Source organism: Carcharodon carcharias, chromosome 11 (genome assembly GCF_017639515.1).
Source record: "Carcharodon carcharias isolate sCarCar2 chromosome 11, sCarCar2.pri, whole genome shotgun sequence".
Lineage (NCBI taxonomy): Eukaryota > Metazoa > Chordata > Chondrichthyes > Lamniformes > Lamnidae > Carcharodon > Carcharodon carcharias.
Window position 1 is genome coordinate 135911825 of NC_054477.1, and position 24865 is coordinate 135936689.

The 24865-nt window shown below is 43.2% G+C and overlaps 1 non-coding gene across 1 annotated transcript; it reads right to left on the reverse strand.

The window, feature by feature from the left end:
• Nucleotides 1–9102: 9102 nt before the first annotated feature.
• On the reverse strand, nucleotides 9103–9234 carry LOC121284504. Its single transcript, XR_005944488.1, has one exon. It is a non-coding gene; the product is annotated as a U11 spliceosomal RNA (small nuclear RNA).
• Between the last annotated feature and the right edge of the window lie 15631 nt (nucleotides 9235–24865).

The window sequence follows — 24865 nt, forward strand, 5'->3', positions numbered from 1 at the left end:
CTGCCTGGCCATGACCCTGAAGGGGCAACCCCTCCAGGGAACAGCCAGTGGTAACAGCTGTTATGTGTCCAGAGAGGGGTTCCACCTTCTGGGCGTTTTCCAGTCCAATATGGGCTGCTTACATTGCTGACTTGACAGCCGGAATTTCAGAACAAAAGGCCCCTTCATTAAAAATAATTGGCCTTAATTGGTTGCCCACCAGACTGCCTGCACCTGATCTGACCCTAAGCCACTCTCATTTAAATAAAATGACTTGTGGACAGCACAGAGGCCGGCAGTGCCAGATAGTGTGCCCGCCTACCACTACTTTGGACACCAAACAGATTTTAAAATCTAGCCCTTTATTTCTGTAAACTTTTCCAGGTCTATAACCCTCCAAGAATGCAGTTGTCTTGCCTATATATAGGGCAGCATTTTCTCTTTGGCCCCCGCACGCTGAAGTGTAAAATGACACGTGGTGACATTGGCCGTACGTCCCGATGTCACCGTGTGTCATTCCAATCTTCCACATGGCAGGAGGTGGCTGCGTGCCCGCCAAACTTGTCAATGGCCTGTTAGGGCCATTAATACACCAATTAAACTGTTTGACAGGGCTGCCCATCCAAGCTTAAGGTTGGCGGGCAGGTGCAGGGCCCAAGCAACCTTCACCTTTTTCATGAAGGTTTTATTAAATAAATAAAACATTTTTTGACAATTCATAAACATGTCCCAGCTCATGTGACACTGTCAAATGAGGGGACATGCCTGAATAATTTTAATCTTTCCTTTTTTCAATCATTAAAACTGAACTTAATCTCCCTGAGGCATGAATCACGTGTGAAAGAGCACAGGCCCCGACTCTTCCTCCTCCCCTTGCCCACATGGGTAGCACTAAGTGCGCACTCCCGACCAGCCCACTCGACAGGCAGAAGATTCTGCCCTAGCATTTGTTTTGTTTATATATATATGTATGTGTATCTACACACACGCACACACAGAGACATATTATGTACATATATATACACATACATATATATGTGTACATGCATATATTACTTATATATATGATATATGTACAATATATGCATTATGCTTTAACATGTAAATCATATATATAGCTAGAAAATACATTAAGTAATGTCATCTGCTTAAGTTTCCTCTCTCTGCCATTTTAGCAAAAGTGCTATCAACATAGCAGATATAAGGATTCAATATGAGTGTGTGCAAGGTTTGCATGATGTCATCACTGACAACAATTTGCAGGCAATAATTTTCTCAAACATAAACTTTGGCATTTTTGATGATTTCACTTGGAAGTAAAGTTGCTGTACACCATGTTTAAGAAATGTAAAATCCAGCTATTAATACTAGTTGATCAGTTAGATAACATTTTGAAAATAATTAGACAAGTGCATTGACTGAAATATACAAAGAATGGGCACAATAAAATAACTCTGAAGAAAGGAATGTAACTGGTAACTGCCCTGGCAGAAGGATCAGGACAAACCACTGGATGCTTTTAGTGATACCTATAGTTATAATTACAATGATCATGACATGTTGCGATTACTATCCTTTTACTTTTAGATAAGTGAAGCTTCATAAATTAAATGTGTATTGAGATTAAACTGGTTGTGTTTTCTAATGTGTCACAATACCTTATGACATACAATATTTGAGTCACTAAACACCCTCGGAATCATCCAGATTAAAGCAAGTTTAATTTCATAATCCTGTCAGGTCACTAGGTTTCTTCAAATTATTTGGAGGTGTGAGCTCATATGGAGCAATTTAGAAATAAAAGTATTAGCATTATTGATAAAACCTTCATTGAGTGTGTAATGACAAGCATTGGCTTTCATTAAAAAGCATTGATTATTTTTTGTCATTCATTTAGCAATAATTGTATCAGCATTGGCCTACGGCAGACAGTGTTGAGTCTTGGGTAGACTATTCATGTATCCACCAAGCCAGAAGAATAACATAAGCATTTATCCTATAAGAGCATGTCTCCAGGGCAAGCTACAGATCAGCTAGCATTCATTTTATTGCTTCTGTTTACAGCTTATTCTGTTCCGTATTTTTTTAAAATGAGCATGCTGTTTTGATAATAACATTTAATTCAATTGCTATTGCCAATTATTAAGTACTAAATAAGTCAACATTGTTTTGCCTGTTAATATTGTCATTTTGATCATTGTGCTTCTGAAGCACAGGAAGATGGTTGAGCCTATTCTATGTAATTGTATATATGTGTAGCAGGGGAACCAGTCATGGAGGTAATTCTATCATTCATTTAGTAAGCTCAATGTGTTGAGTGAATAGGAATAACTTCAGGACAATAAGGAGCAATTCATCTTCTCTTTTACTTAGAGCCCAGTTACACAGACAAAAGCTGGCTTTTGACTTTATAATAAGTCAGGATTAGGAGATACAAAATAAAAAGAGAAAAAAAAAGTCCTTCTACTGCCTGCAGCAGTTTGAGATACACAAATAAAATAAGTGCAAACGAAATACAACAGCTAATATCAGAGTTAAGTGGATAAAATGGATAGTGTCTCATTATTTCTGGCATCAACTTAATAAAACTGGTTTAATTCTGAATAATATGAAATATTCCTAACAATTGAAACATTTTTAGTACATAGGGGGTCAGCACCATATCAAGAAAGAAGGTAAAAACTTGCATATATATGGCATTGCTATGTCCTCAGGATGTCCCAACGTGCTTCCGAGTGAGAAAATTAATTTTAGAAGAGTGACTAAACATGAAAAACAAGTCCCACAGAAAAATAAATTGTTAGTTAATCTGTTTCACTGTTTTTTTTCTTATATATTTTGGCTGAGGGATGAATATTGGCCAGGAGACCAGAGCTCCCTGATATTCTTAGAAGGAGTATTTTACTTCCACCTGAAAAGGCAGGTTCAACGTTTGCTCAGTAGCTCAGGCAAAGAGCTGCACCTTAGACAATGCAGCATTCCTTCAGCACAGTAAGCCCCTGTTTTAAGTTTCCCCAGTTTGTGTTGTTCCGCTTTAATGTCACACAATTAATGGGGCCCATGTTCCCAATTAGCATCAAGAGTTTTGTTTTGATGTTGCTTCACACTAGGTGTGACTTATGGATGTGTAAAACAACAACCGTCATTTTGGAGCGGCCTCTCCCACTCCTGAACCTCCCTTTCATTGACGCCCCTCATTGATTACCTGACTATCCAGTCACTACTGACTCTTGCTCTCACCGCTTCTCCACCTTGTGACTTACCTCTGTGACCCTGTGACTCAACTCAACTCTCGTTCCAAAGCTGCTCTTCCTGCCTCTTGTTGCAGTTCGTCTCCCCAGTCCTCTGTCACAGTGAGGGTTCAGGAGATGGAAGCGGCAACTGGGAGAAATGGGAAGCCAGAGGTTAGGTGAGAGGGAGGGTTGGCAGTGATCGGGAGGACTGATAAGAGCGAAGGTCAAGGAGCATGATTGGTGGCAACAGGGATAGCCGGGGAGAGGCAGCGAGTGGGAGCTAAGTAGAAAGAGTTGGTATATTTCTATCATGTTTTTTAGATTTATTTCCTTTATGATTATAGGGATTTAGCAATATAAAGTATTTCAACGTCGATGGTATAATGTTTTCATTTTTTTTCTTATTAAGAAAGAATGGTGGTGAACTGACAATATCACTGAGCAAATAACCCAGCATCCCAGGCTAATGCCCTAGGGGCAAGGGTTCAAGTAAATGGTAGATGGTGGAATTTAAATTTGATTAATAATATGGAATGAAAAGCTAGTCTCAGGAATGGTGAGCATGAAATGATTGTTATAAACCTATCTGGTTCACTAACATTCTTTATGGAAGGAAATCTGCTGTCCTGGTCTGACTGACATCTGACTCTAGACCCACAGCAATGTGGTTGAATTTTAACTGCCCTCCCTGAAATGGTGTGGCAAGCCACTCAGTTCAAGGGCAATTAGAAATGGGCAACAAATGCTGGACTTGACAGCAATGCCCACATCTCATGAAAGAATTTTTAAAAATCCTACAGAACCTAACTAAAGCTTTTAATTTGTTTGTAATGGGAAAATCTGATTTGATTAACATTGTTTCATTTAAAGTTGCATTTTTCAGGAATGCAACTACAAAGTTAAGTGAGGAATTATGGTCCTGTACTATTTGGGCTGAATTTAATAGCCATGGTGGTGGAACCATCCACCAGAAGAAAGCCGATGACAAATTCGCCAAGGGCTATTTCCAGAAGCCTAATGAAATTAAATTCCGATTAGGCACTTACCTGCCTGCCTACTGGGTTCCCATGACTTTGGAGGTAAGGATCTTGGCTCCAGGAGCTGCCCACCATTCAGATCGGGAGCATTGACCATGTTGGCACTGCAGTAGGCCCAGGACCAGGAGCTGAGCTTGAGGCCCAGAGCAGAGGTGAATGGGGTGGGCCCACCAAGGCTAGTCTGGTAGGCCGGTGTGAGGAAGTGGGGGTGTTGATTTGAAGGGCAGGAGGGGAGTTTTCAGCAGGGGTAGCCCTTGCTGCCAGTGGAGTCCTCTGTGAGCACACAAGAAACCAGATAAGGAGGATAGCCCCCACTACCCCTTCACTGAGACCTCAGGGAATCTGCCAGGGCATATCTGGCATCCGGTCCACATGGTGTGTATACCCATCATCACCACACCCTTCCCCCCACCCCCGCTGATGGAAGAATAATTAGACCCATAGTGCCCTCCTTTGCCTAGTGGTGGGAAGGTGACATTCCCCACCACTAATTTACCTTCTTGTCTGATTAAATAGCACTGCCGCCCCACTATGAGCAACATCACCCCTACCCCAGCCAGCTCCAAGGGGGACGTTTAATTCCTCCAAATATGTGCTTGATTCCTGGGGCAGGATTCTGCCAGCCCTCTGGGGACTGGCTGGGGGGATGGGAGAATGTGGTGTGGAGGAGGTGTGAGAGAAAATGGGGGCTGGAGTGTCTGTCATCTTCCCAATGCCATTTTATCAGGGGTGGGAAAAAGTTGCAGATGGGTCAAGCACCCAGAGGTCAATTAAGCCAAATAAGTGGTCAATTAAGGATTTCTTCCTGCTTCCACTGGCATTTTACCAGTGGCAGGTGGGCCCTCCACCACATAGGAAGACTGCTTGGTGAGCCCTTGTGATCACCATCCAGGCTCGGGTGGCCTCTCCATTTCGGGCACTCTTTGGCCCATGGAGGGACCCCACCTGACTGACTGGCCCTGCCGACCTCAGACCTCACTAACCTTCTTGGGAGGGTGGCATCTGTTCATAGCGTCCTCTTCTTCCAGGTGCAGTCCCAGCATTGGCCACTGCTCCCAGTGGCGCTGCTAAGGTTGCTGATCTCTCAGCTTTCCAACTGGCTGGCAGCTCTTAAGGGCGCGTGGATCTCCTTAATACGGCGAGAGCCCCAGTGGCAACTAATTAGTTGTTGAACACACGTAAAATGATGTTGGAGTAAAATTCTGGCTGTGAAGTGAGATTTGCACCAATATCTCCCGACTCAGAACTGAAAGTACTGCAACTGAACTAAATGCTTTCCATTTTTAAGGCTGAAAATTTACTGGGAGTGTGCCATCATTTCTCAATATACAATTCCATTGAGGAAGGTCCCCATTTCAAGAAAGTTTTCATAAAATTGGCTCTCAAAGGAGCATTAAACGGTTTAAGTTGTGTTCGGTCTAAACCTCTTTATATCTCATGCCCTTCTAAAACTATGGTGAAAAAAGCAGAATGGTCTGCTCTTTTATATCACACATCCATGCAGTCCCTTCCTGGTGCACAGTGCAATGCAAGGTTGATCTCAGCAGGTTCACTGGTGAACGATATAAATGGAGGAAAAAATGGAGCTCCTTTCACCGTTCTGTAGGAGTGCATTCAGGAAATTAAGACGGAAAACGGAGAGACAGGCTGAAAATAACAGTTAAATCAGGTAATTTGACAATCTGATTGGTTCGATATTATAGTCAAGAAGATGTGTGCTAAAGCACTCCCAGAGTATTTCCAAGGTGGTTTCTACAGTATTATTTCAGCTAAATTAATCCCTGTTATCGACAGTATAATTTCAGGTACAGGTATTATCGAAGGTTGTCAGCAAAAATAATGGGAACAAAAATATATCTAATTATATTTGATATTTAGAAAGTAGGCACATAAATGTATCAAAGCATATACATTTATGAATTCCTTGTGATATCATCATGGCAAATAAGATATTCAGTTCTTTTGTCATTTTCTCCACAAGCAAGAAAGTGGCAATTTTTCATAAAAAGGGTGACCCTTTGCATTTGAACCCTAATGCAGCAGCACACCAGGAAAATTAAAATAATTTTTAGCACTGCTTCCCACTATGGAATGTTTCAGCACAGTTTTGTTGTTTTTGAGAAATGTGAGTCATAATGAATCGATTGTAAGGAGCTGACATTTGCAATACTACCACAATAACATAACCATCCTCCTGGAACCACACTATTAAGGATACAAAAGTTCTGCATTCATCTCAAGGTACTCAACTACATCTCGCCAGGCTGCTGGACAGGACAGTACAGCTGGTGCTCCCTCAGCCATTGGAAACAGCATCATCTCTGAACCCCTAGCCATTGCCCCTATGCCTCTTTGATTAACACGTGTTGCTGGGAAGTATCATTTTTTGTCATTTTTTTCTCCCCAGAACACAAGGTGCTGAGTGCAACAAAAGCACACTACAGTCATCTAAGCTGAAATGTGCAAAAATCAGAGATTAGCCTAGGCTCTTTTTTATCATTGTGAAGCTACTAATTGCCTATCCAATGCTTGGTTTGATAAGCTGAGATGGCAGGGGTGGGAGTGAGTTGATCACTCGGTGGAATTTTCAGCTCCTGTTGGTGGGGTGTGAGTTTGGCGACGCGAGCGGGCGATAGGGTGGGAAAGCCAAAAATCAATTTTATTCCATCGTGAAATCAGTTTGCGATCGTCCGCTCCACCCATCAATGGTGGGCCACATTTCCTGCCACCGCACGTTAGGAACCTAATTTCAATACTTTAGCATCTCATTATAAGCCGTTCTGACTGGAATCATCCCCCCATGCTGGATCCTCATGCCGACGTGTTTCACATTTGTACACATAAGCAATATGCACCTGGCGGGCTGCATTTCGCTCGGGACTTTGAGGTTTGTTTGTCTACTTTCCTTTAGGCAGCACTCACGTCATCAGCGCCAGGCCTGCGTGACATCACTTTTCTAGGCAGGTCTCTTCCTACCAGACCAGCCATAAGTCAGGGGTGGCTTTTCAATGGCTGCAGGGCTAGGGCTTGCTTGGGGAAGGGATAGAAGTGGCCTCAGGCAAGGGAGGACCCTGCAGGGTGAGGGCTATACTGGGGAAAGGAGATATCCCAGGGTGTGTGTGGGGGTACATGTTGATCTGTGCAAGTGGCTTCCAGATGATGTGGGCTGAGGAGACTGTCTCCAGAGGAGATGGGGCCAGATGAAGATGTGAGGGTGCATGTGAGAGAATGAGTGGTGATGTCCCTTGGGCTGGCAGTGAGTGAGATGCCAGTGAATGTGTGATGGCCTTGTGAGTGTGAGTTTAGAGTGATGAGATGGTTACTTTACCCTGGTAACATGGATGAGATAATTCATCTTTTTTCCGCACTGGATGGCCAAACCCTTCTCTGCAGCGTTGGCACTGACCACCACTGCCACCGCCTCCCAAGCTGGATTGGTGAGATTACTGCACCTCCCACGGCCACTGTGGGGGTGGAGGACATCAAAACGGGTCTCCAAAAGGCATCTCAGTGATGGGTCACTCAACTCTTCTTGGTTTTCAGGTCTTCACTGAAGCAGTCCTGGGTGGCAAGCATTGAGAACTGTGTGCATAGCTGCAGTTTAGATATGGCACCCGGAGTGAGGAAACAGTGAGGTAATGGCATGGCGGGTGATTCAGAGGCTGCCTGCCAGTGAGACGGCGTGTTTCCTGTGGCTGAATAATTAATGATGTGGGAAGTGGACAAAACGGCGCAAAAATCCACCCTTGCGGCCGGTGGGTAAAACAGCTTTTTTTCACGTCTGCTATTGTACTTAGTGCAAATCTGGGTTGATTCCACCCTCAGTTTCCACGCCGCCTTCCTCACCTTGCCAAGAAATGTAAAATCCAGCCCTCCAAATGATAACCCTTCCTACAATACCACAGTGAATACAAATCAAAAGTACTTTATTGGTTCTAAAGTGCTTTGGGACACCCTGAGGTCTAAAAGGCTCTGTAAATTCAAGTGGATATGTTTGACCTGAAAATCCATGTGTTGGAGTTCGGGAGTGCTGCTAACATTTTACAAATCTCAAACTCGACCCCAACTCGCCCAATTCCAGTATTAACAAGGGCAACTAACCAAGAAGGCAGGTTGGTGATTTAAATATTATAATGAAACTGCATGCCACAGACTTAACCTGTCTTCCCTGGCTGGCCAGGCTTCCCGAGCCCCCGGAAACTGGTCAGTTAAATAGAGGTGAGTATTGCTTTGTGGAAAAGGTAAGTGGCTTTACAGCAATGCTTGTGGACAGAAGAAACAGGAGTGCTTCCTCCAAGCCTACCAAGCTACTTTTCTGCCTGAGATCTCAGACCACCCTGCACCCCATGGATCAGCAACCAAACCCTTCAAGATTCAGGACCAAACTCTACATCCCCATCCACAAGCCCAAATTTCTCCTGGCTTTCAGACTCCTCCAATGTGTGCCCTGCCCAGCAAGGAGCTAAGCTTGGCTGTATCCTAGGTGGGGCAACAGTTTAAACAAAAAGACACATTTCCAAAGGCACCAATTTACTCTGCAACTGTCTTCATAAAGCAAGCAGATAAAGTGATGGTTATACTAAAAGTGGAGAGGGAAATTATGGCAAGGATAATAATAGATGGCAAAAAGATTAGCATTACAGAAAGTTGAAACATTACCGGGTCCAAATGGAATGCATTCTGGGTTGCTGAAAGGGGTAAGGTAGAAATAACAGAGGTGCTGGTAACAATTCTTCAATCTTCTTTACATACAGCGGTGGTGCCAGAGGGCAGGAAAGTTGTTGATATACTACTCTTCAAAGAAAGGGAGTGGGAAAGCCAGCCTGTAGTTATTGGGAAGTTACTTTTTTTTTCGGAGCGCCGATACAAACGATCATCAGCAGCTCCAAGAAACAAAAATGCTTCTGAAATCTCTTGATATCGATTCCGCACGGATAAAGTGCAAGTGCCTCATCCATGTGCTATTCACAGCAGAAACCCTTTTATTTAGAAACTATTATCAGGACAAAGTAATGTTTTATTTGGAAAAGGATGAGTTAATCAAGGAGAGGCAGCATGGGTTAATTGACTAAATTGATTGAGCTCGTTGATGAGGTAAGAAAGGAGATTGATCAAGGTAGAGGAATAGATTTTATGGCCAGGATTTTTGGGTCAGCGAGCGGGGGGTGGGTCAGCCGACTCTGCTGCACGCCCGCCAAACTGTCAAGAGCCTATTAAGGCCATTTAAATAGTAATGAAAACAATTAGCAGGGCTGCCCATCCAACCCTTAAGGTTGGCAGGCAAGCGAAGAGCTCAGGCAGCCTTTGCATTTTTCATGGAATCTTATCCACTGGCGGGACGAGGTTTCATGAAATGTTTATAAATTGAATTAAATTTTTTTTAAAATTCATTGACATGTCCCAGCTCATGTGACATTGTCACATGAGCGGACATGTCTTAAAATTTTTTCTTTTCTTTATTTAAATTTTTAAAACTTAAACTAATCAGAGCAGCCTCAGGGAGATTTCTGCGCTCTTTCGTGTCCATGTATGAAAGAGCGCAGGCCCCAACTCAGAGAGCCCCACCAGCCCGCACAGGGAGCGCTCAGTGCTTCCAGGCACTCTTCACGCCTTAACTGGCCCGCCCACGTAAAATGGCATCATGGACCCGATCGTGGGCACCGATCGAGTCCGCGCCTGCCCCCCCACAACCCCCATGATGGGGGGAAAATTCTTCCCCTGGATTTTGGGAAAGCATTCAGCATAATGCCACATAGGAAGCTCATTAAAAAGATGGAAACCAATGGAATTAAGGGAAAGGTGATGCTATGGATACAAAATTAACTCCGTGGCAGGAGTAAAAAATGGTAGCGAGTGAATGTTTTCAAACTAGGAATTTGCAATGGTGTTTCCCAAGGATCAGTTTTGGGACAATTATTTTAATCAGTTTTATTAAACAACCTAAGCTTGGATATAGGGAGCAGGATTTTAAGGTTTGCAAATTATATGAAACTTGGCAAAGATATAACGATGAGGGTAGTTAAAAGCTTCAGTATGATGAAAATGGGTAGAAGCACAGCAAATTGAGTTCAATGTTAAGAAATGTGAAGCAATGGACAGTATACAATAAATGGGACAATTTTGAAAAGTGCAGGTGAACAGAATGATCTTGGTATACATAGACATAAGTCTATAAAAGTGGCAGGACAAGTCGATAATGTGGTTTGAAAAAAATATATGCAGATTACTTTGATTTATAAAGATGGACATAGGACATAAAAACAAATTTCATGCTGCAACTTTAAAAATCCGCTGTTTATTGTGGACAATACTGGGTGCCATATTTCAGGAAAGCTGTAAAGGTCTAACAAATGATACTGTGGAGGTTTCCCAGGGTATTACCTGAGATGCAGGATTTCAGTTATGATGAATGGTTAGAAAAGTTAAGACTGTTCTTGTTGGAACATAGGATGTTCAGAAGTGACCTCATACAGCTTTTCAAAATCATGAGAGTTCAATAACTAAAGGTCATAGATTCAAAGCACAAGTAAAGTATCAAGGGGGTTGATGAGGAGAACTCTTTTCCGAGCTGTTAGGATCTGGAGCACTTCTGGAAGCTGATTCCATAAATAATTTTAAAAGAGAGTTTGTCAAATCTTTGAAGTTAAAGAATCTACAGGGCTCTGGATAAAAAGCGGGAATGTGGGACTAAGCACCAATGCTGTTTCGAAGAACCAACACACACATGACAGGATAAATGTCCTCCTTCTGTCCCGTGAATTGAAGACTTCCAATATAGTGGGTGGCATGCACATGCTTATTATGGCAATATACTACTTGCAATAGTTGTCTAGGTATCAAAAGATTCATAAAGGCCCCATTAAAGCCACAGGCTTTAGGACCTTTGCACATTCAAAATTCATAAAGCATGGCTAATGCCTACTTTACTACATTTGTTTTCTTAATTGAGCCAACACCAAGTAAATCAGATATATGTGCATGTAAAGGGGCTACTACAAGTCACGACCAACAATGCAAGTTATAAAAATAATACTTGCATACCCTTCCTGGTTCCACATTAAAACCATAGGCAGCTCCTGACTACCACTAAACATATGGCCTTCCTCCTGCAATAACTAAATCAGTCTCTCCCTCATCCAATCATTCCATCCTCCTCATTGTCCTCTCCCAGTTGCTGGCCTACCACCCCAAGAACTACCTGACCCACTATCAACACAGCAGCCCCACATTGAAATATTCTTTGTAGGCAAGCTGCCTGATGTGAGGCCCAAGGCCCATTATCAGGAATGCCTCAAGCTTACTAATTCTAGTAGCTCCCTTTACCAGGCTCTAACTTCTAGACCAATGTTTCTACAACTTTTCAGGTAAAATAAACAATCATGCGAAGAATGAATTGTTCACAGAATGTGTTGAATGAAGAATGATTGCTGTATTTGGTTTTAGGGTTAGGTAATAATGATGTGATATCTTGCTGGTAAAATAATGGCATGTTAACGACAAATGCCATTATTAAAGTGCAAACCAGCCAACAGCTTCAGGGGATTAAGAGATATGACGTGAGTTGTGAATCTCCAGACCTTGCCAGTTGATTTACGAAGCTCCATGTTCAGCTTTGCGTTGAAGGCCTCCTGCCCTTAACCTCCTGATTATTTTTAAAAACTGGCTTGGTTTGCACATTAATTGTGCATTAAACTCGCCACAGAAAATTAAGTTTGGTAATTAAAATTATTAGTGCTTATTTAACAATGTGACAATTGTTAATGCAATGTCAATCAACCTGTCTGCTCAGAAATTGAATAATTTAAAACTACAAAGCCTAATTTCTATAGCTGATAGTTTGCCCTTAGAGATTTTTAAAATGCCATACTTTAAATTGCATTTTTTACTACTTTTCCTTCCTCATTTTGTCTTCCTCTCACTTCAATCCTTCTTTCTCTCTATTCATTTCTATTTCTGATTTGACTCTAATTCACCCACCTTTTCAGTCATTCCTTTGCTTGTTTCTCAATCTTTAAATCTCATTGGTTAGTTAGATAAACTCTTGGTCTCGCTTCTCACTAAGTTCCATGCACTCCATTGCTCTTAACACTCCATTATCAGCTTGTACTTCTGACAAGTTATGGTGTTAAAAAAAATCAGCTTTTTCTGTTAGAGAAATGTCTTAACTGTGAGATTCCACACTGCAATATCCAATCAAACAAATTGATTTGATTCCTGCAACTATGTTTTGCATTCCATTCAAAGCAAGAGATAGGTCTATGTTGCTCAAGAGTGCTGTGTCTATTAGAGCTTGCCTGACCCCTGTTACACTGTGGTAATGATGTTTCTTTTTCTCCCTCAGATTAAGATTGGCAATATTAAAAGTGGTCAAAAGGCATTAACAAAATTCATGCTTTCCAATGGTTTTGCATAAAGACAGAAGTGCTGATAAGTTATAAAATCACTACCATTGTCCAGTCCATTTACTCTTCCTTCTTTATTCTCTATTTCAAAGAACACAGAAAATTAGTGATAGCTTTAGACAGCAGCAAAATGAAACAGCTCTTTGGGAGTCTTTTGAGGATTAAGTTCATCCCATGTGGTCTGGTGAAGGATCATTCTTTGCACAGCATCAAGTAGAGAGGCAGGGTCTAACCAAAAGCTTTGAGCAAAGTTCATCCTGAAATCCCACCTCAGGTCACACTTCAGCACCCTCTACTGGCCAGTCATAAAGTAACATTGATGGAAGTGACAAGGCTCCTGGTTTGTGATTTCAATCATGCTCTACTGCATGGATCACCACAAGAGGGTAGAAATGGGAAGGGGTGTCAAGGATAATGGATGGGGAGGACGTAAACTAAGATCTAGTTCTTCAGATGGGATTGTAACTCGCAATGCTGTAGACAGCATGTTATGGCCATAAAAAATATTTTCACTATTGTTACACACAGTTGTGTAAAATATATAAGTATGTACTCACAATGACCCTTGCATATTGGGGTGGAATTTATTGGCTATGACAATGGGCCATCCACCAGCTAGGGAGCCAACAGCAACACCGCCACAAGCATTTCCAGCAGCCCCATTGGGATCAAGTTCCACTCAGGCAGCTCATTGGCTTCCGCCAGGGTTTCCATCTCCAGGATGGAGCAAATGAGGGACTTGTAGAGTATGGAAAATGTAAGAAAATACTAAAGAAGGAAATCAGGAAGGCAAAAAGAAGACATGAGGTTGCTTTGGCAGATAATGTGAAGGTAAACCCAAAGGGTTTCTACAAGTATATTAGGAATAAAAGGATAGTAAGGGACACAATTGGTCTCCTTGAAGATCAGAGTGGTCATCTATGTGTGGAGCCTCACGAGATGGGCGAGATCTTAAACAGTTTTTTTGCATTAGTATTTAATCAGGAAACTGGCATAGTGTATAAGGAAGGACGGGAAACAAGCAGTAGTTTCATGGAACATATAAAGATTAAAGAGGTGGAGGTGCTTGCTGCCTTACAGCGAATAAAGGTAGATAAATTCCTCAGGCCTGACATGATATTCCCTCGGACCTTGAGGGAGACTAGTGTAGAAATTGCAGGGGCCCTGGCAGAAATATTTAAAATGTCCTTAGCCACCGGTGAGGTGCTGGAGGATTGGAGGGTAGCTAATGTTGTTCCATTGTTTAAAAAAGGCTCCAAAAGTAAACCAGGTAATTACAGGCCAGTGAGCCTGACGTCAGTAGTAGGTAAATTATTGGAAGGTGTTCTGAGAGATCGGATATATAATTATTTGGACAGCCAAGGGCTGATTAAGGATAGTCAGCATGGCTTTGTACATGGTAGGTCGTGTTTAACAAACCTTGTAGAGTTTTTCGAGGAGGTTACCAAGAAAGTAGATGAAGGAAAGGCTGTGGATGTTGTCTACATGGACATTAGTAAGGCCTTTGACAAGGTCCCACATGGGAGGTTAGTTCAGAAGTTTCAGAGAGGTTGTGAACTGGATTCGAAATTGGCTATGTGGGAGAAGACAGAGAGTGGTAGTGGATGATTGCTTCTCAGACTGGAGGTCTGTGACTAGTGCTGTGCCTCAGGGATCTGTGCTGGGACCATTGTTGTTTGTTGTCTATATCAATGATTTGGATGATAATGTGGTAAATTGGATCAGCAAGTTTGTTGATGACACTGAGATTGGAGGCGTTGTGGACAGCAAGGAAGGCTTTCAAAGCTTGCAGCGGGATCTTGATCAACTGGAAAAATGAGCCAGAAAATGGCAGATGGAATTTAATGCAGAAAAGTGTGAGGTGTTGCATTTTGGAAGGACAAACCAAGGTAGGACATACACAGTAAATGGTAGGGCACTGAGGAGTGCAGAGGAACAAAGCAATCTGGGAGTTCAGATACATAATTCCCTGAAAGTGGTGTCACAGGTAGACAGGATTGTAAAGAAAGCTTTTGGCATACTGGCCTTCATAAATCAAAGTATTGAGTATAGGAGTTGGGACGTTATGGTGAGATTGTATAAGACATTGGTGAGGCCAACTTTGGAGTATTGTGTGCAGTTCTGGTCACCTAACTACTGGAAGGATATCAGTAAGATTGAAAGGGTGCAGAGAAGATTTACTAGGATGTTGCCAGGTCTTAAGGAATTGAGTTACAGGGAAAGATTAAATAGGTTGGGACTTTATTCCTTGGAGCGTAGAAGGATGAGGGGAGATTTGATAGAAGTTTACAAAATTATGAGGGGTATAGACAGAATAAACATGAGTAGGCTCTGTCCACTTAGATTAGGAGAGAAAAAAGATGAGAGGGCATGGCTTTAGGGCGAAAGGGGAAAGGTTTAGGGGGAACGTTAGGGGGAACTTCTTCACTCAGAGAGTGCTGAGAGTGTAGAACGAGCTGCCATCTGACGTGGTAAATGCGGGCTCATTCTTAAGTTTTAAGAATAAATTGGATAGATACATGGATGGGAGAGGTCTGGAGGGTTATGGACTGGGTGCAGGTCAATGGGATTAGCGGAATAATATTTTGGCACAGACTAGAAGGGCCGGATGGCATGTTTTCTGTGCTGTAGTGTTCTATGGTTCTATGTGGTAATTTCTAGCTGGGCTTCCTGGTATGAGGCCATATCCTGCCCATGAGAACTGGCACCCAGTCAGAGGCTGGCAGCTCTCCAGTACTGCAGCATCACTGTAAGCATGGAGTGGGGCCTAGTAGCAGGATCATAGCTGGAGCCCCAGGCCAAGTTGAGTGGGGCGGGATTGCCAGGGACAGTCAGGGAGGCCCAGAGAGGAGGGGAGGGGAGGAGAGTCATGGTCAAGGTCATGGGGTGTTGCTTCCCGAGCGTCCCAACATTTCCACTGGTGGGTCCCTCCATTACTTTCAGGATGTCATCGAATAAAGGACACCCAGTAACCAGGTTTACCTGGAAATATTCAGCAGGTCTGGCAGCATCTGTGGAGAGGAATACAGTTAACGTTACGAGTCCGAATGACCCTTCAACAGAATGAAGTAAAAATAGAAAAGAGGTGAAATATAAGTTATAACTGTGCTCCTCTCCACAGATGCTGCCAGACCTGCCGAGTTTTTCCAGGTATTTTTGTTTTTGTTTTGGATTTCCAGTATCCGCAGTTTTTTGCTTTTAAGCAGGTTTACTTGCTGGCCTGCACACATAGCACAGAGTGTGAAACTGTCAGTTTGGTGAGTGAGGAAGTTTGGTAAAGGGGTGAACTATAAATTTAAAAATAAATTTCATTTTAAATTTAATAATTTTTTAAACACAGTAAATTTGGCAGGGCAGGTGATGTATCACGGCAGCAGCGTGTGGGAGATTCTGGATGCCACTGCAATCTATGGCAACCACATCAGCAGTAAGTGTCTGTGGCTTGAGGAGCTTTGGTTCAGAGTTGTTGTGCTGGAATCTGAGCTGCAGTCATTGCACCAGATCAGGGAGGGGGAAAATTACCTGTTCCAAAAGACAGCCACACCCCTTAGGTTAGTGTTGCTGGATTTGGTCAGTGGTCAGGGACAGGAGTGTGTGACTGTGAGTCAGGCAGCTAAAGGGATCTGGAAGGCGGGAGCGGAGGAGCCTCGGCCCTTTCGATTGAGTAACAAGTCTGAGGTTTTTGCAGCTTGTATGGACAAGAGTGATGCCTGTAGTGTGGATAAGCAGACTGACCATGGCACCTTGGTACAGGGAACCATTTAAGTAGGGGGAGTTAAAAGGAATGTAGTGGAAGTAAGGGACAATATAGTCAGGGATTTAAACACTGTTCTCTTCAAACAGATGTAAAAATCCAGAAGGCTGTGTTGCCTGCCTGGTACCAGGGTTCAGGATATCTGCTCAGGGCTGTAGAGTAACTTACAGTGGGAGGGGTAGGTCCGGTTGTCATGGTCCATGAAGGTACCAATGACATTGGTAAGACTAAGAAAGAGTTTCTGCATAGGGAGTGTGAGAATCTAGGTGCTAAATTAGAAAGCAGAACCTCAAAGGTAATAATCCCTGGATTATTACCTGATACATGTGCAAATTGGACTAGGTGATAGAGGATTAGAGAGATGAAGGCATGGCTCAAAAACTGTGGTGGGAGAAGTAGATTCTGGTTTGTGAGGCACTGGCACCAGTACTGGGAAAAGTGGGGGCTGTACTGTTGAGATGGAGTTCACCTGAACCGTGATGAGACCAGTGTTCTCATAAGTCATATAATTAGGGAAGTAGAGAGGGCTTTAACATAAATAAAGGGGGGAAGGGATCATGCTGGGGAAGATTGAGTAAATTAAAGAGAAATGACAAGGAAATAGATCAAGGTTGCAATAAAAGTAATGATAACGAGAGTAGGGCAGAAAAGGACAGGGATTGCAAACTTAAGAGTGTGCCAGCAGATAGGGCCAGAGTTTACAAATACTGTGCAAAAAACTGAATTAAGGGCTCTGCATCTAAATACCCACAACATTCTCAATAAAACCGATGAATTGTTTGTTCAAGTAGAAATTCATATGTGTGACTGATACCCTTTACAGAGACATGACTACAAGAAAACCAAAGCTAGGAACCTTAATATCCAAGGAAACATTCAGGAATGACAGGAAATTAAGAAACAGTGGTGGGGTGGGCCTGTTAATTAAAGACACCATTATTACTGTAGTGAGCGATGACTTCAGTTCTAAAGATCAAGACATGGGCAGAATTATCCCTGATTTGCATTTAGCATGGTAGCAGGCGTGAAAATCCAGTCTCAATGGTGGGGTTTTCACGTCGCATCGTCCCCTTCCTGGCATGTCCCGCCTCATTAGTAATGCATTCATGGGAAACACTCTGGATTGCTGGTTGGCATGCTCGGAATTGCCCGCCACGCCGTGACCTGAATGCTTCCTTGCTTCGGACACCATGCTTAAAGCACACCAGAGCACAGCCTACTTCATGTCTACAGAACAGGACTGCTTCAGGTGAGAGATGGTCCTGAAAGCAAAGAAGACGGCAGCCCCAAATTTAGTGAAGCCTCTCTGAGACACTTGCTGGGGGCAGTGGAAGTCAGCGGCGATGTCCTCTAGTCCCACCAGAGTCACCAATTCCACCTTGGAGGCAGTGGCAGCGGTGGTCAACACCAGTGGAGCACAGAGAAGGTCAGCCATCCAGTGCAGGAAGACGATGAATGATCGCATCCATTCAACCAGGGTAAATCAATCACCTCATCACACTCAACTCAGACACTCCGAAACCCTTCACATCCACAGGGATCTCACACCTCAAGGGAAAAGATCATTAACTACCACAAACATCCTCACATCCCCATCAGGCTCACATCCTTTCAAGCTCGCATCCTTATCCTGTCCATGGTTCTGCTCACCACACAATCATTCCATGCAGTGCCTTGCATCCTGCTCACACACTTTCCATCTGTTTTCATGCAGGAGAAGTTGGCTCACAACAGCAGGGAGAGGTCCCAGACTAGGGGTGGAGTGGCCCACATTAGGCCCCTCACTCACTTTGAGGAGCGTGTCATCATGCTGGCTGGTGAGGACGTGGACCGTACCTGTGGCAACGGTGAGGTCAGTGGTGAACACCCACATGAGGATCCTGTACCAGATCATCCCTATCTCAACACAACTGTGAGTGCTCTCTCTCCTGCTTTTGACTCTGCTGCCATGCACTAATTATCTCTATTTTGGTTCACAGGGAGCTCTGCCAAGCAACTGATACCATCAGCCAGCCAGCCCCTCAGCTCCATTCACGTCCTCACCTCCAGCCAAGAGGACACCTCCTCCGTTGAAGAGCTGGAAATAAGCAGCCTGGAAGACCCCCCATCACAGCGCTTACCCACATCCTCCACCAGCACAAGGACACACATCTCGGTGGAACCTAGATCTAGAGCAAGCTGTGGCTCACAATCTGGTGGTCACAGCACGAACACATTTCCGCCACAGGAGAAGGCAGGTTCAGCCGAGCTCCCCAGCACTGGGAGGACTGCTGGGGAAGAGGCATCTGTGAGGTCCGAGTCAGATGACCAGCCTCTGGATTCGGCCTTCCAACTCATCGTGGAGAGTCAGCAGAAGATTATCACCCAGAGATGTTGGAAGCCTTCAACAGAAGGCACGTGAGTCGGAGGAGGGCATCTGCCTGCTTTCTGATGAAGTGGTTATCTACTTAGGAAACTAAGTAGTTTCTGATCTAAGTAGAGGCTGTCAGCTGCTTTCAGTCCTCTTTGCCTATGACCCCTCAACCTCGACCTCTGTCATCACAGAGGGGGCAGCTGGCCCACAGGAGGACAGTCAAAATAAGCTAGGGTGATCCAGGCCTCAGCCCTCCAGAGGATGCATGCTGAATTCATCAAAGGCAACAGGACCAACCATTGCACAGGCGTCTCTACCCCTGTTGTGGATGTCAGGGCAGCACTTAAAGAAGTGGTTGGCCTAGGAAAGTTAAGAAATTCTGATCGCAAGTGGTTGAACGGGTGAACAAATATTGTCACTTTATAATCTGAAAATATATTCACTTTCACTGAACAATGTGTAATGTTGTCTTTTAGCTACAATAACAGGCTTTGCAAGTCCTCCAACTGCATGCCCTCTCATTAGAAGTTCAGCTGCATGGAGCCAAGCCATGATGATTCTGGAGGGAGAAGTGTGTGTGTGTGTGTGTGTGTGTGTGTGTGTGTGGCAGGGCCTTTCGGAGCCTCGTGCAAGCACTCTTCCATGCACATGGAGCTTTCATCCATCACACTCATCTTACTGTCCCGAGCATTTTCAATGCTACCTGCTGCACCTCTTTCAGTTGTCCATCTGAGCTGACCTGCATCTCCGCCCACCCACTGACTGCACCCATGCAGAACCTATTCTCGTCCAACACGAGGCTCCGCTCACTTGCAATTTCGACAAAAATGGCTAGAGTGAAGTTTTGGATCAGCTCCCCCATCCTTTCCCCTCCCTCAGTCTTCCATGTCCTTTCGTCCATCACTGTTAACCCCCTTGGCATCACCTTCCACCTCCCCAATGTCAGCTACCAACCCGAATCCTTGTCTTTCCAGGATGTCCAGGTGAACATGCCTTCTTTCCTACCTTCCTGAGAATCCCACCTCATTCACATTGACTTCCCTGAACTCCTCCTTCCCACCCTTAGGGTCTGTGCCTGCCTCTGAGTCCCCACCAACTATCATCTCCATTCCTTCTACTGCCACTATCGCACCTTCACTCTCCCACTCTACCAGTTCCCTCTGCCACCTCTTAAACTCACCATTCCCTCCTATTGTACCCACCTTCAATTCGCTTCCCAAGAAGCAGTCATTTACTCCACAGACCCCTCCCTTGCACGTTCACCTGGGCATGGACCCCTGCATAATCCCTCCTCCATCCTTACTCCCCCCTCTATCCTTACTCCCTTGTCCACCCTTACTCCTTCTGCCTCCAAACTCCCTCCCTTACACCTTCCTCCCCCCTTCCACCTACCTCCCCATTTGCTGCATTCTACCCATTTCGTCCACCTCCCCTTCCCAACCTTGGACCCCCAGTACACCTTCCTCTTCCACTCACAGCTAGACATTGCTGATCATCTGTAGCAGCCCATGGTCAAGACCGTGATGTTCAGAAACAGATGCAAAGCATCAAGGGAGACCTCTCACCTTCCAAGAGCTGCTTCACAGCAGAACCTTGTTCATGAGAATCCACCCAGCATGCGATGCATGTGTTCCTCCAGGCTTCAGTAGCTCTAGTACTCCAGCATCTTCTCCTTGGATTACCAGGATTTGAGCAAGGCCCTAAAGGTGAGTCCCTACTCCTGCAAGTCTCACTTGTCCAGGCGTGTTCTGGGCTGGCATGTTTTCCTGCCGGCTTAACTTAAAATCAGGCATGAGGGGAACTTCTGGTCGGGCCTTACTTTGCATCCCATTATCAGGATGCAAATTGTGTTCATGCCGGCCTCTGGTGGGACTCATGTTTCGCCATGGCTGACACCATCGGATGATCCCATTGCACTTTCAACCGGCATGCAGCCAGTTTCTGCCTTTCACGCTGAATTGTCACCGCACCACGCCCCCGGCCTTGCCCACCATGATGCCTACCACCAACAGGACCAGACAATTCCACCTGTAAAATCAATTTGAATGGAATTAAGAAATAGCAAGGGACAAAAGTATAAGTGGGAGTTGTTTATAGGCCACCAAATAGCAATGGTAATGTAAGTCACAGTATAAATCAGGAAATTAGACATCTGGCAAGGGTAATACAGTAATCATGGGGGATTTAAATCTACATATAGACTGGGTAAACCTAATTAGTACTAATGTTGTGAAGAGTAAATTCCTCACATGTATGCAAGATGGTTTTCTAGAGCAGCACATTGAAGAACCAACTAGGGAACAGACCTTTTTAGATCTAGTATTATGCAATGAAAAAGAGCTAATTAATAATCTTGTTGTAAAGGAGTCTTTAGAATCAACCCTCTATTCCTCCTCATGAGTTCTCACTACTGAAGGGATTGAATCTTTAAATTATTCCAAAAGAATTACTTCCCTAAGAGCTACATAGTTTGTCTCTATTTTTAATGCCTGTATCCACCAGTCAAAATTACTTTGCTTTACTCTTACAAACTCAATATAAGTTTGCCCAGGTTGTTTTTTCATATTCCTAAATTTCTGCCTGTATGCTTCAGGAACCAACTCATATGCAAAATAGTCTTTTTAATCACATCATAATTCACTGACATTTCTTCTGATAGTGAAGCATATACCTCATGCAGCCTACCTCGCAACTTAAACTTAAACTGTAATAATAATGTCCAGATCTCCCGTGGCCATTTCATCTGTTTAGCTAGCTTCTCAAATGAAATAAAGAAAGCTTCAATTTCTTTTTCCTCAAACTTTGGAAGAGCTTGTACAAATTTAAACATCTCCCCACTGGGTTCTACTCTAGAGGTAAATCCTTCCTCACCTACTGGCATCTCTTTTTTAACTGCCAACATTTTCAGTTGGAATTCTCTATCTCTATCTTTTTCTCTTTCCTCCTTCTCTATCTTCCCTTTCTCTAATTCCCTTTTAAAAACCATTTCTCTGTCCTTTGCTTCTAATTCAAGTTTTTTTCAGTTCCTTTGCTTATTCAAATTCAAGTATCTTCATTTGTAACTGAAGTCTCACTTCCATCTGTGACTCACTAGTGTCAGATTTCACTTCCAACTGTGGATGCAGTGTTATACTCTTAATTATATCTGATTTCCTAGTACCCTCAGGAAACCTCAATTTTAACTTATCTGCCAACTCTGGTTGGGTTGGAGAAAATAACCAAAAGTAAGTTAACAGAGTTGTGTCTTCTACTCCCAGACAAGACTTAACAATTGCCAAAGCCATCTTACAGTTTCACCACTTCTAAAATACCTCACCAACTCCTGAATTCAAAGTGCTCCTTGTACTCGTAACCTTAAGATTCACCAATTCCAAACTATTCAAGGAATTGGAAATAATTTTGATCCTGGACAAGTCCCCAATTCTTATGACCCAGCAGTTGGTAAAGCTGAGATATTTAAAAATCCCAGAGGGAAACTTTAAACAACTGTCATAACCCATATTTTTATTTTTGTGTTTTTGAGATGCAGCTCTAAATTCAGGAATCAGACCACCAATTCTCGAGAGGTTTTATAACCAAATTCATGAGACATTTATTAATTTGCACAAGTTAAATATATACACATGGCTACAAATTACTACTATCATAACTTTTAACAAATTCCCAAACTAGTCTCTATTAAGACAACAGCAACCCATAGACTTTCAGCAGACACCAGGCAAAGCATTTTCACCTTACAAATTCAAAATGAGGTTCCTTTCACTTTGGTTCCTGTGGATACAGTTGCAGGCTTACAGCTGATTTGATCTTATATTGCCTCTGCCCTGCACATACAAAACTGCTATCTGTTATACCCAACATGGCTCATTGAGTGTACATTCTCATTGTACGACCAGACCCTTTTAAATCCACCTGTTCTAACACTACAACCCCTTTCAAAGTACCAATTTTATTAGTAATATAAAGATTGGTTGGTCTCTGCTAGCTGAGTGCCAAAATTCACCCCTCTTCTTGAATTTTCTATTCAACAATAATGCAAATGTACTTTATCTCTTTTACATCTCAAAACTAGTATATATCAAAGCATCCAGACTAGCTGGCTTTAATCCAATTAAGACACACACACAGACTAAACCTCTATTTCAAAAGAAAAATATTTTCCAATGATACTGCATAGATTAATAACTTCATGACACAGGCAACTTCTGTTGTTGCTGACAGTAGAGACAGTGCTTGACCATGTTTTCAATGTCACCGTAAATGCCTGGTCACCATACATAGCTACACACAAGCAATTTCATCTTTGATATGCCTGGATGCACTCTGTAGATCTCTGTCAAGAGTGGCTCTCTACCTTGTAATGGTATGACAACTCCTGAACCCCACAACAAAATTCCATCTTGACAGCTTAATTCCATGTGTTTGACATGGAATAGTCTCAATTCTTTAGATACAGGTGAGTTTGGCCACTCTTGCAAAACCACGTCCCTGGCCTTTAACAATATTGGATCTCTGTTTGTCCACTTTCTAATTTGTTTTCATACACAGGTGAAGAATCTAAGAAATTCAATAATAGCACTAATTCTTGCGGAATGGGGATATTTACAATACTATCTGGTAACGGGGATGACTGAGCACATCTGCATTTGCAATGTGTAGATTAGTGAGGTACATAAAAGTATCCTCACACACATCTAATTTCACAGCCCAGCTTTGGATTCTTGCTGATGCTGATGCTATTGGTAGAATTGCCTTATCCTCACTGAATAATCCCGTTAATGGTTTATGGTCCAACACAATGGTAAAATATCGTCCATGTATGTACTGGTGAAATTTTTTTACACTGAGCATTACTGATAATCCTTCTTTTTCTAACTGAGAATAGCCCTTCTCGGCTTGGGAAAGGGTTCTCGAGACATAGCCTATGGGCCTTTCTGATCCATTTTCCATTTTATGTGATAACACATCTACATTGTAAAGAGAGGCATCACATGGTGATACCAACTCTTTTGATGGGCTGTAGTGTACCAATGAGCATGACAAATACAGCAATTTCTTTGCTTTCACAAAGGCTTCTTTCTGTTGTGAACCTAATGACTAACATTGGTTATTTTTTTTAGCAGCGAGTGTATTGGTACCAAAATAGTTGACAAGCCAGGTAAGAAGCAACTACAGTAGTTGATCATTCTCAGGAAGGACTTGAGTACATTGGATGGTGCATCTTTTATTCCCCAAAATTTACCTTCTACCTAATGCAAACCCATGGCGTCCACCCTGTGACCTAGATAAGTGATTTCTGGTGCTTGAAATATGCATTTTTCTTTCTTTAACTGCACCGGCTTCCATGAACCTTCTTAGCACCTCTTCCATGTTGGCTCAGTGCTCAGTCTCAGTTGACCCAGTGATGAGAACATCATCCAAGTATATTATCACTCATGGGGGTCCTTGCAAAAGATTCTCCATTGTTCTCTGGAAAATAGTGCATGCTGACGAGGCTCCAAAGGGAAGGTAAGTGCACTGATAGAGACCCTTCTGTGTGTTAATAGTTACGTATTCTCTCGATGTGCTATCCAGTTCTAACTGTTTGTAGGCGTGGCTCATATCTAATTCCATATAGGATTTATATGCCAGCTTGGCATATATGTCATCTATCCTTGGAATGGTGCACTTGTCTAGTTTTACTGCCTTATTTCCAGTTAATTTATAATCTCCATAGATGTGTATGGCATGGGCAGACTTAACCACTGGAACTATGGGTGCAGCCCACTCCAAGAATTGGACAGGTTGGGTGATGCCCAGCTTTTCTAACCTGCACAGCTCTCCATTCACCTCTTTCAATGTATAAGGCTGGACTTAAAGAAATGTGGTGTAGTCTGAGGATCAACATGTATCTTGGTGTGCATGCCCGATTCATCCTGAAAGACCATGTTGTATTTCCTTAGAAGTTCTGGGATTCCATCTGATTTTAGGTGAAATATCTCAGAGTTTGATCTTCTGTAGCCAATCCCAAACTAAAAGACTGAGTGCCTCTGTTTTCACTATTATAACAGGCAGTTGGGCTGTCCGTGGCTTATAAGAGACTGGGACAGTGACAATGCGCTTTACTT